This window comes from Cavia porcellus, unplaced genomic scaffold (genome assembly GCF_034190915.1).
Source record: "Cavia porcellus strain 051 isolate PalLab524CR breed Dunkin Hartley unplaced genomic scaffold, mCavPor4.1 scaffold_11, whole genome shotgun sequence".
NCBI classification, from domain to species: domain Eukaryota; kingdom Metazoa; phylum Chordata; class Mammalia; order Rodentia; family Caviidae; genus Cavia; species Cavia porcellus.
In genome coordinates, this window is record NW_026947494.1 from 82349510 (window position 1) to 82364873 (window position 15364).

General features: G+C 40.8%; 1 long non-coding RNA gene across 1 annotated transcript; it reads left to right on the plus strand.

The window, feature by feature from the left end:
• The first annotated feature begins 2431 nt into the window (after nucleotides 1–2431).
• Nucleotides 2432–8439, plus strand: LOC134478032 (uncharacterized). Its single transcript, XR_010050373.1, has 2 exons — nucleotides 2432–2834; nucleotides 7206–8439. It is a non-coding gene; the product is annotated as an uncharacterized LOC134478032 (long non-coding RNA).
• Nucleotides 8440–15364: the final 6925 nt, after the last annotated feature.

Genomic DNA, 15364 nt, shown 5'->3' on the forward strand with positions numbered 1-15364 from the left:
GAGCGTTATTCCTTGCCAGTAAACACGTCCTCTCTCCTGAAAGGACCATATTGTGTCTGTAGATTTCATGGCTTTGGTATTTACCTCCTGGGGCCTCAGAAATCCTCAGAATTACAGGATGCCAGAACAACACATTGGCGGACTGCTAGCTAGACAAAGCGATGATATAGGGGTAATATCTGCAGGGATGTGGGGGAAGGTCAAAAAAGCTAAAAATCATGCTGAGAAAAGCAATGGCAGGAAAAAGAAAAATCTAAAGGTGTGGAAAAGAAACCCTAATTCTGTTGGTCTGTCTTCATCTGGAAAGGAGGGCAGACTCTTCCCGGAAAGCTCTCAAGCCCTTGGGTTGAGCTGAAGTGCAAATATACTCGCTGAGCCGGGATGCATGAGCAAGGGGTGAGCCTGGGCAGGATCGAGAAGAAAACCGACTCTGGACTCCTCCCTGCCGCTGTGTGTGCACTTCAGGAGCTGAGCTGATGTGAAGACGGGCGGGAGCAACCTCACCTCAGGGACTAGTGGACACTGCAGAATATGGTTCTCCGTATGCGGGTAAGTGTAATTAGGAACAATGACATTTATTTCAAAGGAAACTCAAGCACTAACGAAACTTCCTCAAGCATGTTCAGGACTGCATTTGGGGAGCCAGGTAGAGTGATTAATGGGTAAAGCCTCTAGAGAAGGTCCCAGATTCCCAGATTCCACCAAGACAGCACCCTGGTTAAAGACTAAGATCAGGGAACATGGTCAGGATCCAGGGAAAGTGCACAGGCCAAGAGCCTGGGTGTGGTGTGGACTGATGGGACATGGACTCAGCCACACGGCTCTCCTCATACTGCTAGCACTCCCAGCATCGCTCTGAGCGTCATCCTTGCCCGGAATCAGCAGAGAGGCCTAGAAAGGAGGACTGCCCCATCAGCACCCCAAATGATGGAAGAGAATGTTCTCACAAGAACACATCCTTCAGGGTCCCGCCAGGTCTCATCTGAAAGAGACCCTGATGCCTTGGCTTCCCGCTGCCCCTCGAGTCTCAGCTTTTCCTACCGGATTGTGGTGTTCGTAGGAAACCTTTGTAGGGACAGACACCTTCCTCACGGGGGTTAGTTTAGGGAGCCAGGATCCTCTAAGAAGTAGAAAGAAAACAGTTTCTGTGGCTCAACAAGCAGCTGAACTGACAGCCTGCGGTTTAATGCCTGCTTCTGCACAGCCAGCACTGAGCCATTGAGCTCCTCTGGGTAGGTTCCCTTTGCCCTCAGAATCCCCCTGTAACCCCAAACCTAGCCCCCCAGCAAAAAGTCCAGTAACCAGTCAAGTTGTGACCCTCCAAGGGAGGACAGGGGACCTCTACCCCATAAAATAGGACCACTGGCTGGTGGTGCTTAGTGATGACCAGCTCCAGGCCTGTCCTCCTCCAGAGTGGCTTTGTACTGTGTATTCCCGCCATGAAGCTTTGGTCTTGTGCTGATTCTCTTTTCCACCCCCCTTTCCTCTTTCTATGTGGGAGAGAGTATCAGGCCCAGCTAGGGTGACTGCTTTAGGACCCCGAGATACCAGATCCACTGGATACAACACCTTTGGATTTCCTAGTACTATTTTGTATAATCTGACAAGAGTTTACAATAGTTCACAGACCACAAACTCTGTAAACAGGAGAGGTGGAGAAGTATTTGAATATATAGCTTTTTGACAGACCTACAGCTCCATGGAGCAGAAGGGAGAAAGAACCGTGCTGTTTCCTACCTTCTGCTGCTTGAAGATTTGTTCTTGGTCCAGGGGTTGAGTGGGTTCCCTGCTGACCTTTCCTCTAATCATCTGTCCTTGAGGGCAGAACATATTGGTGTAACCCCAGTACTTGGGAGGCTGAGGCAGGAGAATTCCAGGTTCTAGGTTGGCCTGACCACATAGTGAAATCCTGTCTAGAGAAACAAAGAAAGGTAAAACAGAAAGTCACCCCACCATTTAAGAAAGTCAGGATGAATGCGTTCCACTCCTCCCAAATTTTTCTGTGGTGTGAATATAAAATCTGCACCTTCTTGAATGTAAAGACCACCAGGACATTAAACACCAGGAAGACTCCCTAAGTAGTGGACTTTAATGACTGATTAATTTTTTGCAAGTCAAGTAGTTCCCAGTGATTTTATATCAATATGATTGGATTAAGACATATAAGTAGAGCATTAATAATGATTTTTAGTGATACATTGTTTCGTGATTTCTGATGTAAAATGTGGAAGTTTAGAGAATTGAATAATGCTGCTATAACAACATATTTTTCCCTATTTACTTATCTGGATGAAAAAAATCTCTCAGACTTACATCTATAACCAAATAGGCATAGAACCAATTCTAAACTGTCATTCTGACAATAAATATTCAAACATGCAGAAACCAACTGAAAACATAGTTCCATATATCTAACTTAGTTAAATTTTTTTTTTGTCTTTTTTGTTTTTATCGGTACCAGGGATCGAACTCACGACTGCCTGCTTGCAAGGCAAGCGCTTATGCCGCTGAGCTAAATCCCCAGCCCCCATATATCTAACTTGGAGAACTGTTTCACTGGGCATCATGCTGTAGGCCTGTAATCTTAGCTACTTGAGAGGCTGAGGCAGGAAGATTCTTCAGCTGTAGCTCAGTGATAGAATACCCTGGATTTAATGCCCAATACCACAGTTTTTTTTTTCTCTCCCCTTTTTTCTTTCTTTTTCTCTTTCTTTTTGGTTGGTTTTTGAGACAGGGTCTCCAAAAGAGCTGGACTTGAACTCACCATGTAGCCCAGCTGACCTCAGACTCTTGGCAGTCCTCTTGCATCAGCCTCCCAAGTGCTGGGATTGCAGGTATGTACCACCATATCTGGCCACCATCATTTATATTTCTAATCAGCTGTACTACTTTTTTATTTATTTGTTTATTTTTTGAGACAGAGTTTCACTATGCAGTTCAGGCTGGCCTTGAACTCATTTTGTAGCTCAGACCAGCCTTGAACTTCCAGTGATCCTCCTGCCTCAGCCTCCCAAATGCTAGGATTACAGGTGTGTACCACCATGCCTGGCTTTTATTTTTTCTTTTGAGGCAGGGTTTTGCTATGTAATCGAGACTGGTTTTAAACTTCCTATGTAGCCCAAAGTGGCCTTGAATTCATAGTAAGCCTCCTGCTTCAGCCTTCTGAGTACTGGGATTACAGGCATGTGCTACTACTTCTTGCTGTGTACTACTGATAATTATAATAACTAATTACAATTATAGAAACTTTAACAATTTGAGAATTGAAATCACAAGAAATGTTGAAAATTTAATTAAAATGTGCATACATATTTTGGTGCAGAAAGACAACAGGTCTACTAATAGCAGACTTTTGAAAGTAAAAGTATATGACATTGGGAGGGGGGAAAAGGATGGAATAAAAATATAGATTTTTGAGAGAAAAATAAACACTGCACTATTTCCCACTGTTAATGGACTCATGAAGTTTTTTTTTTTTTGGTTTTTTTTTTTTTTTTTTTTTTTTTTTTTTTTTTTTTTTGTCCCAGGAATTGAATTTATTACCTTGAGCTTGTTGGACAGGCACTGTGCTGCTGAGCTATATCCCCAGCCCTTGAACATATTTTTTAAAGGAACAAAGGCAGGAATCAGATTGAGTTGGTATTTTATTTCCAACGAATATGTTCAGCTTTTTAGAAGATTAAACATTATATACTTTACAAATATTTAAATTTATCACTTCAAAACCCGATGGCATGGAAAGGGGCGAGCAGCCATTGCTTTGCACTGTAATGACTCAGAGGCCAAGGGCACGGGGTCCTTGAACACTGCTGTGTCTGGAGTCTGAAGTCCAGCCTGGCTTTCAGGCCCAGCTGCAAGTGCAGCCCCTACACCAGATAGCCAGCAGCCTGGAGCTCCTGGGATCCACAGAGCCCATTGCCCCAGAGGGATTAGAAAGGCTTTCCTAGGGGCTGGGGATTTAGCTCAGCAGCATAAGCGCCTGCCTTGCAAGCAGGCAGTCGTGGGTTCGATCCCTGGTACCAATAAAAAGGAAAAAGATAAAAAAAAAAAAAAAAAAAAAGAAAGGCTTTCCTGGTTGCTGCCCCAGTGAGGATAGCATTCCAGGAAGTGCTGTGGAGTGACAGCTCTCAGGGACAAGGACAGCTTGGCAGAAGGCCCGAGGGGCAGCACAGGAGGCAGGTGGTGGCTTCTCCCTCAGGGATTTGGAGGCGGGGTAAGGAACTTGCTTCTTACCCTAAATGCAACACATGACCATCTGATTTATGTTTAAAGATAGCATTGATGTAGCTTTTAAAAATAATATTAAAAATAGCCAGGCAGGGTGGCACGCACCTGTAACCCCAGCACTCTGGGAGGCTGAGGCAGGAAAGGCATAAGTTTAAGCTCAGCATGGGCAACTCAGTGAGTTATGGAGAGAACTTATCTCAAAACAGAAAGAGGCTGGAGAAATAGCTCTGGGTACAACTCCCAGTACAAACAACAACAACAACAACAAAAGCTAAAGTCCTAATGTGTATATATTGAAATATTGTCCTACTCATAATAGATTGAAATCATTGCTTTTTATGTGACATGCTATTGCTGTTCAGGTGGTAAGGGAAAAGAGACAAGAGACATTCAGATAACAGTCCTTGACAAAAGAAAAAAATATTCAGTGGCTTTGACAAATGTGTTCATTAATTGAACCAAAATATACAGTTTCTATCAATTATAAAATCTAGAACTGAGTGTGGTATTGCATGCCTGTAATCCCAGCACTTGGGAGGCTGAGGCAAGAGGATTGCCTGGAGTTAGAGGACAGCCTGGGCCACACAGTGAGTCCAAGGCCAGCTGGAACTGTATTGCAAAGCCTTGTCTCAAAAAAGAAGAAAAATTATAGATTCTAAGGCCACCGAGCTCACAGTAGAAGGTTCAAGTAGATGACAGATGCTGAGCCCTTATCCTGGTTCCTGATGAGGAGTAATGTACTGGTGCACTGCTGGCCCCAGGTACTTGGCTCCTGCTGCTTTTCTGCTTCCCTGATCTCTTCCCTTTCCCCTCTTCTCCCACTGTGTGCAGGGAGGAAATGCTTTGTGCCAGGCCCAGGGCACAGAATATCCACACTAGGCATGGTTTACTGCTTAGTCATTGGGGCGCCTCTGAGTGGAACAGTCAGGAAGTGCGGTTCCCCAGAGAAGTCGTGTGGGGGAGGAAGGACTCACCTGGGAGCAGGGAAAGGTCACCTGATGAAGGGCTAAGTGAGAGGATGCTGCGGGGAGGGTCTCCAGAGGAGATGCAATAGGCTGTAGTCTTCCCAGAACTAAAGGCAACTAGGAACCCAGAGGCTGAACCCAAGGCTGGGAAGCAGGAAGGTTCTGTCACCAAACACCTCATAGGCACCATGAGAACCTCAGATTCATCCTAGGATCAGCAAGAAAATGGTGAGCTGCAGGGCACTTTCTGTTTGGGAGCGATAGAAGCTCCCTTCACCTATCCGGGCTGCTCCCTGAAGCAGAATTCGAGTGTTCTGTAAATCCATTCAGAGCTGGCCGTGCAAGTGCACACTAGTGTGTCCCTGTCTTCATCTTGTAATAATATATGATGGTGTCCCCAAACAGTCCTTGTAACACTGGGGATTGAACCCAGGGCCTCACACACCCTAGGCAAGCACTTATGCATGGAGCTACATAGCCAGAGCTATTTTAAATTTTAGTTTTAAGACATAGTCTTGGTAAATTGACCAGGCTAGTCTCAAACATGCCATCCTCTTGCCTCAGCCTCTGAGCAGCTAGGATTACAGTTGTACACTACCATACCTGGCCAGTATACAGTTTTGTTTTTTGAGACAGCATCTCCTCTAATTCAAACTGGCTTTGAACTCACTATATTGTTCAGGCTGGCCTCAAACATGCAGCCAACCTTCTGCCTAGGTCTCCCAGGTGCTGGGATTGCAGGCATGCAGTCTTGAATATAATGTTTCTTAATATGTTTTACGGATACATACCAAGCTGCGTAATGCTTTTTCCTCTGGACTTTTCTGTATGAATATATGATTTCTTGAACTGATCCCTCAGAGTGGGCACACAGGCCATTCCCAGTCTTTGGCTAGTCACACAACACCACAGTGAAAGTTCTTACACATATCTTTGAAGCCTGAAGAATTCTGTGAGAGAAATTCCCAGAATCTGGAATTTTGACAAACATTGCCAAAGTGCCTTCCATCAAAATCATGTTAGTTTACATGACCACTGGCAAGGATGTGACTGAAAACTGAGTATCCCAGTAGGGTTTTTATTTCTATTTCTTTTAGTAAAAGTGGGTCTGAGAAGATTTGATCTGATTAAGGACTAGTGCTATGAATTAAAAATTACCTCATTAGACTGAGGACCAAGCCCGGAGTTGAAAATGACAATTTGTTTGTTCAACAAACAATTTTGAAAAGCAGGCCTAATTCAGCACATTGAATGCATCAATAACCCCAGATGGGTGAACTGGTCTGCTGGATGCCAGTTTAGTGAGGGAGATGTCAAAGAAACATCCCATTAAATGATTGTGCTATTTAATATATGCACTGTGTTATTAAAATGTTGTCATGTGCAGAAAGATGAGAGCACAAAGAAGGGCAACTCATGAGCCAGGCATATATATATTTAGAATGCCTAATTTTAAAAAGTGGGTTGGAAATAAATGGTTAGTTTAGTACTTTTCAGTTTTTTGTAAGGTCTACTTGGGTTTCTTTTAAAACTTGCCTCTATGCATTGTCAAAAAGTATAACTGCTTAGTAGAGCTGAGATTTTAAACAAAAGTTTTAAAAAAATGTTTTCAAGCTATGTCCAAAGGATGGCAAGATACCCATCAGGAAAGGCAGTGTGTCCAACACAAAGGGAGTAGGTACCCGATATACAATGGTGTTTGATTTATGTTTGGATGGCCCCCAAGCCTCAGCCAGTCATGGAGGCGGCTGAATCTAGCATTTGTGATTGGTTGTCTGTCTAGCGCTGGGATTGGTGGTGTGAGTGCTGCCCAGGAACAGGTAGGTGGAATACCATGTAAGAGAGGGAAGCCTGCTTTGCCCTTTTCACCCTGTTCCCTCTTGTCACTTGTAGCTGCCATGAACAGCTGCCCCTTAGCCACACCACCCTGCCTTGGAGCCAGCTGAGTATGGACTACAACCTCCAAAAATTATAAGCTAAATAAACCTTTCCTTCCTTCATTTTGGGCCCCAGGTATTTTGTCTCAGCAATGAGAGAAAAATAACCAAGACAAATGGCTTCTTTTCAATTCAACTGAAAAGTTGGCAAAGCAGTAAACAACGGCAAACTGACCTTTCCAAGATTGAGAATTCAGACACTGTAAAACAATTTGGGGAAGAAAAAGAGGATGATGGATCTCTGGGATGCAGGAAGGATCTGAAGGGAAAATTGGAGCCCACAGAGAAAATGAAAAGACTGACCCACAGCAGAAAAGAGGAGGAGGCAATCTGTACTTTTTACCTGGCTCTCAGCTTGTGTCTGGAGAGAAGAGGATCAAATCCGCAGGGACACAGTGAGGGTGGTGACTCCAGGGAGGAACCCACCAGTGGAACAGAGCAGTGGATGCTGTGAGCTACAGCGGCAGGCGAGTGACTCCAGGCCAAGAGACTGCTGTATCCCCTGAAGAGGACAGGTACCATGTGAGGAAGAGGCCAGCTGGACCTGGAGCTCAGAGCAGCCAGGGGTTAGCTTCATCTCAGGGCACCCAGTGTTGAAATCCCATAATGACTGAGTGAAGAGACAACTTCAGGAGATGTCCAGGGTCAGGGAGTGAAGGCCAGGCCTGCTAAGGACACCCAGAGAATTGTCGGCTGACTGACTCAGGCCCCAGCACCACAACCAGACACCATGATTAGCCAAACTTCTGTGGGTCCGAAAGTACCAAAACTGGCACCCTGCCCTAACTCTGTGGCAGGCTTGCTGGGTCATCCAGCACAGATCTTGACTCTGCTACCAGAGACAGCACAGCTGTGCTCTGAGTGAGACAAGCCATGATAGGCTTGAAATCACAGAGAAATTCTTTCTTTGTCTCTGCTGTTGGTTTTGGTGAGTTTTTTGATTGTTCGTTTTTGTTTTTTGTGAGTGTGAACATTTAGATTTCTTCTTGTTTCATTTTTTCCTTTTCTTCCCCTCCTGTCTTCAGTTTCCCAAGGCTTGAGTAATCCTCCTTTGTCCTTCAGCTTTGCTTTTAATCTTTATTTTTCTTTTTTTAAAATTTTATTTAAAGACTAAACAAAACAGAAAATAGAAATAATACATACTTTCAGAGAAGAAAAACATAAACAGTAAGAAATCACTAGTTGATGTTTACATATTGTCGTTTTACAAATAGTTGTTCAAGATACAAAAGTGGAACATGTAAAGTGGGAATTCAAACAGTGACAGCTCAAACAGTTCTGTTCAACTGTCCAACAAAAACTTAGTAACATGGTTGTCAATCCTATGCACTTAAACATACATGCAGTTATCCATATCTTCATTTGTGTTTACATTAAACAAACTAAAGCAGGTTAAAATCATTCTGAACAAAGAATAATAGTATTGTTGGATTTCACATCATGATACTATGTGATCAGCACTGGGTACTGTGGTGTCTGTTTTTTTTAAAATTTAATTTAAAGAAAGACTAAATAAAACAAAATGGGTAGAAATAATACATAATTTCAAAGAAAAGCTAAACAGTAAGAAATCACTAGTTGATGATTACAGATTGTCTTCTTACAAATAGTTATTTACAATACTAAAGTGGAGCTTATAAAGTAGGGATTCAAACAGTGAAATTGCAACCAGTTCAACTATCCAACAAAAACTTAGAAATATGGTTATCAATCCTATACACTTAAACATATGTGCAGTTAACCATATCTTCAATTATGTTGAGACTGAATAACACCAAGCAGGCTAATATCACTCTGAACAAAGAATAATACTATTGCTGGGTTTCACAGGATGACACTCCAGGATCAGCACTGGGTATTTTAGTGTCTCTTTTTCTTCAAAGTATCTGTTCATTTCATCATATGTCATATGATCAGTTCTCATAAATTGTTTATAGATTCTACACATGCATGAGTCTTAACATGTATTTCTATCCTTTCTATATTAGAGGGAGAAACAAAACAAAGCAAGGCAAAACAAAACATATTCCTATAAACACTTGAAACAAAAAAGACATATAAGACCACTGTACAAAAATTTAATTTCTAGAGACAGTTTAGCAGGGTACATCAATTTGGAATGGAGATTATTTTCTTCCAGGGATTGGAATATTTCGCTCCATATTCTTCTTGACTTGATGGTTTGTGTTAAGAAGTCTGCCGTTATTCTAATGGGCCTTCTTCTGTAGGTTATCTGTCTCTAACAGCCTTTTTTTTATTTAAGGAGAAAAAAGAAAAAAAAAAAAGAAAAAGGGTACAAGTTATACAGAATTTCAGAAAAAATAAACAGTAGGAAATCACTAGTTAATTACATATTGTCATCTTAGAAATAATTGTTATAGTTACAAAATTAAAGCATATAGAGGGAACTTTCAAACAGTGAGACTGCAAACAGTTTTGTTCAATGATCCAACAAAACTCAGTAATATGGTTATCTTATACACTTAAATATATATGCAGTTACATCCTTTAGAGCACTTTCTTTTCCTTTCTTTTGTACACTGACAATTACACATTTTGGGTTTTATTACTCCCACAGTACTTATTACTTTTTTTTGAAGAAAGTAAAACCAAATGCGACATAACAAAATAGAGTCAGTCAAATCAAAAGGATGGACATAATACATAATGTAAAAACAAAATACTAGGTGATCAACAATGGTTACCATAATGCCTCTTGTTATCTTAAAAAGAATTGCGCATACCATCAGTTATAATAAAATTGAACAAAACAGTAAAGAATAAGACCAATAAAACCAAAACATTGGAGACATTAGAGGACTTCAAAAGAAGATAATAGTCAACCAGAATGGGCGTCATAATGAATCTGATTGTCTTCATAGTTGTTGCCTATACTTTTAAACTCGGTACTATCAAGCATAACAGAATAGAGGAAAATCAGTCAAAACAAGATGGTGAGAGCAATACAGGGTTTCGAATCAAGTTAATAGGAAATCAAAGTGGGTTACTATAATATATCCTGCTATTTTTATTTATTTTTCCCTTAATAGGGTAAAATGAAAAAGTAGATAATGAAAAGGAGATTGAGATAAAAAAGAGTGCATAACAACAAAACAGCGCAGGTCAAAACATAGCCATTTAAGCAAAATAATGTTTCACCACAAGATAATCTCGACATAAAAGTAGTTACCATAGTGTCTCTTTCCTTAAAATCTTTGGGTATAACTTCGTATACTGTAGCATCAAACATATCAAGACAATGTAAAACCATTCAAGAGAATGACAGTACTACAGTGTATTTAGAATCAACTAACAGAAAATGAACAATGGTTTCTGTATAATCTCCTTGTGTATAAAAGTTTTTGTTTATATTATCATATATAATAAAATCCAATAAGATACAACAGATTAAAACCGATGGAGACAGAAGAACAAAAGCTTGATGGGACTTCAAAAGAAGAGGATATTAAATCAGCACTAGCTATTATGATGTCTTGTTTTCTCCAAAATGGCTGTTTCTACCATCCAACCTTCTCTGCCTCATTTCTGTTGAGCTCTTTTTCTGTCACTATCAGTTTGTCTTCATTTTGCTTTCTGCTCCATTCATTGTGGACTCTCTGCCACTGTTTCTGGAATCTTGGTATTTTTCCTTTTTAGAATATCTTGCAGTAATCTCGGTAGAGTTGAATTGGTGGTTGTAAATTCCCCTAGTTCCTCTTTATCCTGGAAGCACCTTGTTTTTCCATCAATTTCTAGGGACAGTTGTGCAGGATATATCAATCTTGGCTGGAGGTTATTATCATTCAAAGCTCGAATTATTTCCCCCCACACTCTTCGTGATTTGATGGTTTGTGCTGAGAAGTCTGCTGTAATTCTGATGGGTGTTCCCTTGTAAGTGATATGTTTCTTGTCTCTGATGGCTTTTAATATTCTGTTCTTATATTGGATTTCTGGAATTTTGATTATTATATGCCTGGGTGTAGCTCTGTTTGGGTTGTAGGTGGCTGGGGTCCTGTATGCCTCATACATGTGAGTATCTTTACCTTTTGCTAAATTAGGGAAATTCTCCTGGATTATTTCTGTGAATAGCCTTTGCAGTTCATATGTTTGTGTCCCTACTTCTTCTTTTATGTTCTTAATTCTTATGTTAGATCCTCTTATCATCTTCTAGCCTTTGTATTATTGCTGTTTGTTTTCTTGTTATTTTTAAGAAGTTTTTCATTTCATGCTCCCACCTTACAATTCTGTCCTCCAGTTCTGATAATCTATCCTTAGTTTCTTTCAAGCTGTTATGCCAGCTTTCAATAAGAGTTTTTATTTTCCTGGTAATCTCTTTGAACCTGCTTCACGTATTCTATGTTTTCTCTATTTTCTCCATCAAACAATTCTCGCCTTTTTTTCTGTCTAACAGCTTTTAATATTCTGTACTTATATTGAATTTCTGGGATCTTGATTATTATATGCCTGGGGGTAGCTCTGTTTTGGCTGTAGGTGGTTGGAGTTCTGTATGCCTCATATATCAGAATATCATTTCCTTTTCCTATGTTTGGGAAGTTTTCCTTAATTTCTGTGAATAACCTTTGTAGTTCCCTTGTTTGTATCCCAGCTTCTTCATTTACATTCTTTATTCTCAAGTTATAGATCCTTTTGTCATCTTCTAGCCTTTGTATTGTTACTGCTTGTTTCCTTGTTATTTTTAAAAAGTTTTCCTTTTCGTACTCCCACATTGCAAAACTGTCCTCTGGTTTGGATAATCTATCCTTAGTTTCTTTCAAGCTGATTTGCCATCTTTCCATAGAGTTTTTAATTTCCTGGTGATCTCTTTGAATCTGCTTTATGTATTCTATATTTTTTAATAGTCTTCACCAAATGGTTCTGTCCTGTGTAGAGTTCCTCCCTTCTTCTGTCTGTGTCTGCTTGAGGAGTGCTTAGTATCTCTTTTATTAATCATCTTATATCTTGCTTTATTTGGCTAAATATTTCACTTTTGAACTTGTCCATGAGGTCCCAAATATATCTCTTTATGTCCACTGGCACTGTGTCTGGTATTGCATGTTTGCTGTTCTCATTCTCCTTTGTATTTACCTGTCATGGGTCAATGTTCTCAAGGTTGGGGCCTGGGGACTTTTCGTTGTTGCTTCCTCTTCCCATCTTTTTTGCTTCTTCCAGGAGGCCCCAGTTTCTTTCTTTGTTGGTTACAATTTTTCTGAAGCATGCTGGTTAGGTGACCCTTCATAGTGCAGTGAGCTAGTGAGCTGCAGACAAGGACAGTGTATGCTGGTCCCTCCCTTCCAGATCAGTTAACCTGCTGTGGCCTGCACTACTGTATTACTTTGTGCAGCCTCCCTTCAGACCAACCAAATCTCCGAGGCCCCACTGGGCCAGTGTGGTTAGTGTGTGCCACTGCTGCAGGGACTTGAACTTGGATAACCTATTGGGCCTCAGCTGGGTCACGTGACTCAGGCCTAGCTCACGCCACCAATCCTGTTTGGGAAGGGAACAACTGACTGAAGTCACTGCTGCCCCTTGTACTTGCCAGTCCTGCCTGGTCCCAGAATATCATCTGCCAGAGCCCCCCTATTTATGGAATGGCTCCACTCCCATCACACACCACAGGTTGATGTAGACTCCCTGCCAACTCAGCTCTCCATTTGGCTCGCTGACCCCCAACTTAATTTAACTGCGCCTCCAGTGAGTCAAAGCAGCAGGACCTTGGATTGTTTGGAAAGTCATGGCAGGACCCCAGCAAGTCATGTCAGGACCCCAGCAAGTCGTGGTGGGACCTCAGTAAGTCACGGTGGGACCCTGGCAAGTCACAGCAGCGGCCAGTTGCGGTGGGACCTCAGAGTGTTGGCAAATCACCTTAATTTCTTCTTGAGATGAGAGAATTCATCTCCCTATGTTTAGGGCTCCCCACCTTGTATTATGTTGAATTCTAAGTTGACTATCTCAGGGAGCCTCTGTAGCCAGTTGTTATCTATCCGCCATCTTTGCTCCTCCCTATTTATTTATTTTTCCTTATCCATTTTAAATTTTCTCCCTTAATGAGTAGATACTTACTGTATGTAATTTTCTGATTTGTCTTAGGTCTTATTATATAACTTTCCTTTGCTTCAAACACATCTCATTATTCTTGCTACTTTCTGAAGCAGTTCTGGAAATCTTTCATGAGTGTCTTTACAAGTGCTATGAAATACTGTGTACAATTCAATGGAGGAGGCAGGCTCATAAAAACATTACAGTGTGTCTTCATCTATCTCATTCATAGGATCTGGCACTATGGAACTTCTGATTTCCTCAGAGTCAAAATGACCATGAAGGGAAAATGTTTTGAATCAATATAAGATATCAAGGCAGCTGCAATAGTACTACTAAAGACATTTACAAGAGAGGACTTTTAGAATTGCTTCAGAAAGTGTTCATGAATTAATCAAATTGAATTAATAGAAAAATAATGTCCAGAAGGCTGAGAGAAGGTGTTCTTTGGAGGAGTTGACCACCTTCTTGTTTGAGCAGCTCCTGTTGGTGTGGGAGGTGGCCAGGTCCTCAGACACATAATCGTAAGTGATGGAATCATATTTCCTTAACAGAGAGAAAAAATCAAGATTGGTAATTCATGTAAACAAAATAGGAACAAATTAGTGACTATTAAGCTAAGCACCTTACTTCATATTTCATTGTTTAATTTTGACCTTTTAATATCTCTGTAAGGAAGATATTTTTCTTCTCAAATTAATGATTTGGAGTTATCTTTAAAATCATGTTTACCCAATGCAGTCTAAAATACTTCCATGAAAAACAAAAGATGGAGTAGACCATTTTTAAACACTCACATATGTTGGTGCTGGCCTGTGAATTACATTTATGCATATCTTGGAGGTAAAAGGAAAAGGTTGAGAACAGCTTGGGCTATAAGTTGAGCTGTAACCCTGAGCAGAATTTTGTACCACTGGGGGATGAATTAGGTGACTATGTTAGTTACCATAAATAAATAAATAAATAAATTTTGTCCAATTCAGTCACATATTATATGCATGCTATCCCATGCAATTATGAGACTGGGAGGTCCCACAAATCACTGTTTGCAAGCTGGAGAAACAGAAAAGCCAGTGATGAGATTTCATCTGTAATCTGAAGGTCAGAGAACTGGGGGAAGCAGAAAGCATCACTCTCAGTTTGAGTCTGAAGAGCTGAGACTTGGAGTGGGAAAGGTTGGAGGGCTTAGGGAGAATGTAGTTTGGGGTTGAAACATTGGTGTAAGCTCTGGAGTCTGAGGGCAGATGATGAGTGCCCAGCTCAGAGGTAGAGTGAATCCACTCTTCCTCCTCTTTGTTCTATTTTTGCCCTTGAGGGATTGAATGATATCCATCTGCCTTGGAGAGGCAGGATCGTCTTTACTCAGTGTACTGACTCAAATGCTTCTCTCTTTTAGAAACACTCACACAGACACTCAGACATAAGGTTTTCTCAGATTTCAGATGGACACAAAATCAACATGAATAATGAGGAGTCTTAACTGCCTATGAAACAGGTGGGAATTCTTTTCTTTGTCATTATTGACATTTGTGTGACCCTTACTTTATCCTATTGCATTGGGTTTCTTTACTTCTCATAGGAAAACATTATTGAGAGACTGTTTATCAGTGCATACCAGCTTAGGGCTGACCAGGGACTTAAGAGAAAAATAACGAAATCTTGCTCTTTAAGAGTTATGGAAGCCACTGTTAAAGAGAATTTGGGATGCTGGTCCAGAAGGTGGAGTAGATTTAAGAATCAGACTTAGGACAGATAAACTCAGTAAATACCAAAGACTTCTAAGAAAATCTTTCGCTATTGCAGTATCATGAAGAGGGAATCAGTTTGGAGGAAATTTAACACAGAAACAGTTTATGAATGGTCATCTCCTGCCATCTGGATTAGCCCTAAGCCATTGCTAAACGAGGGTGGTCATCTTTATGATTTCTTAATATTCTCAGAGATAGTTTCCACATCTTTCTCATAACATTTACGCTCAGGAAATTTTCTAATGTGTATCCTAAACTCTTCCAATTGAAAATTAAGCTCATCGTCTCTTGGAGAACTGCTCTCTGCTGTTTCAGTGTCGCTGATTGGAAAGTACTTCGTGTGACTCTTCCCTCCTCATACATCTATATTCCTTTATAAATTCTACTATTCCTAGCAGCTCTAGCCATGGATTATAACATTCTGTTTTTCTCTTGTTGCATATTTTTCAGC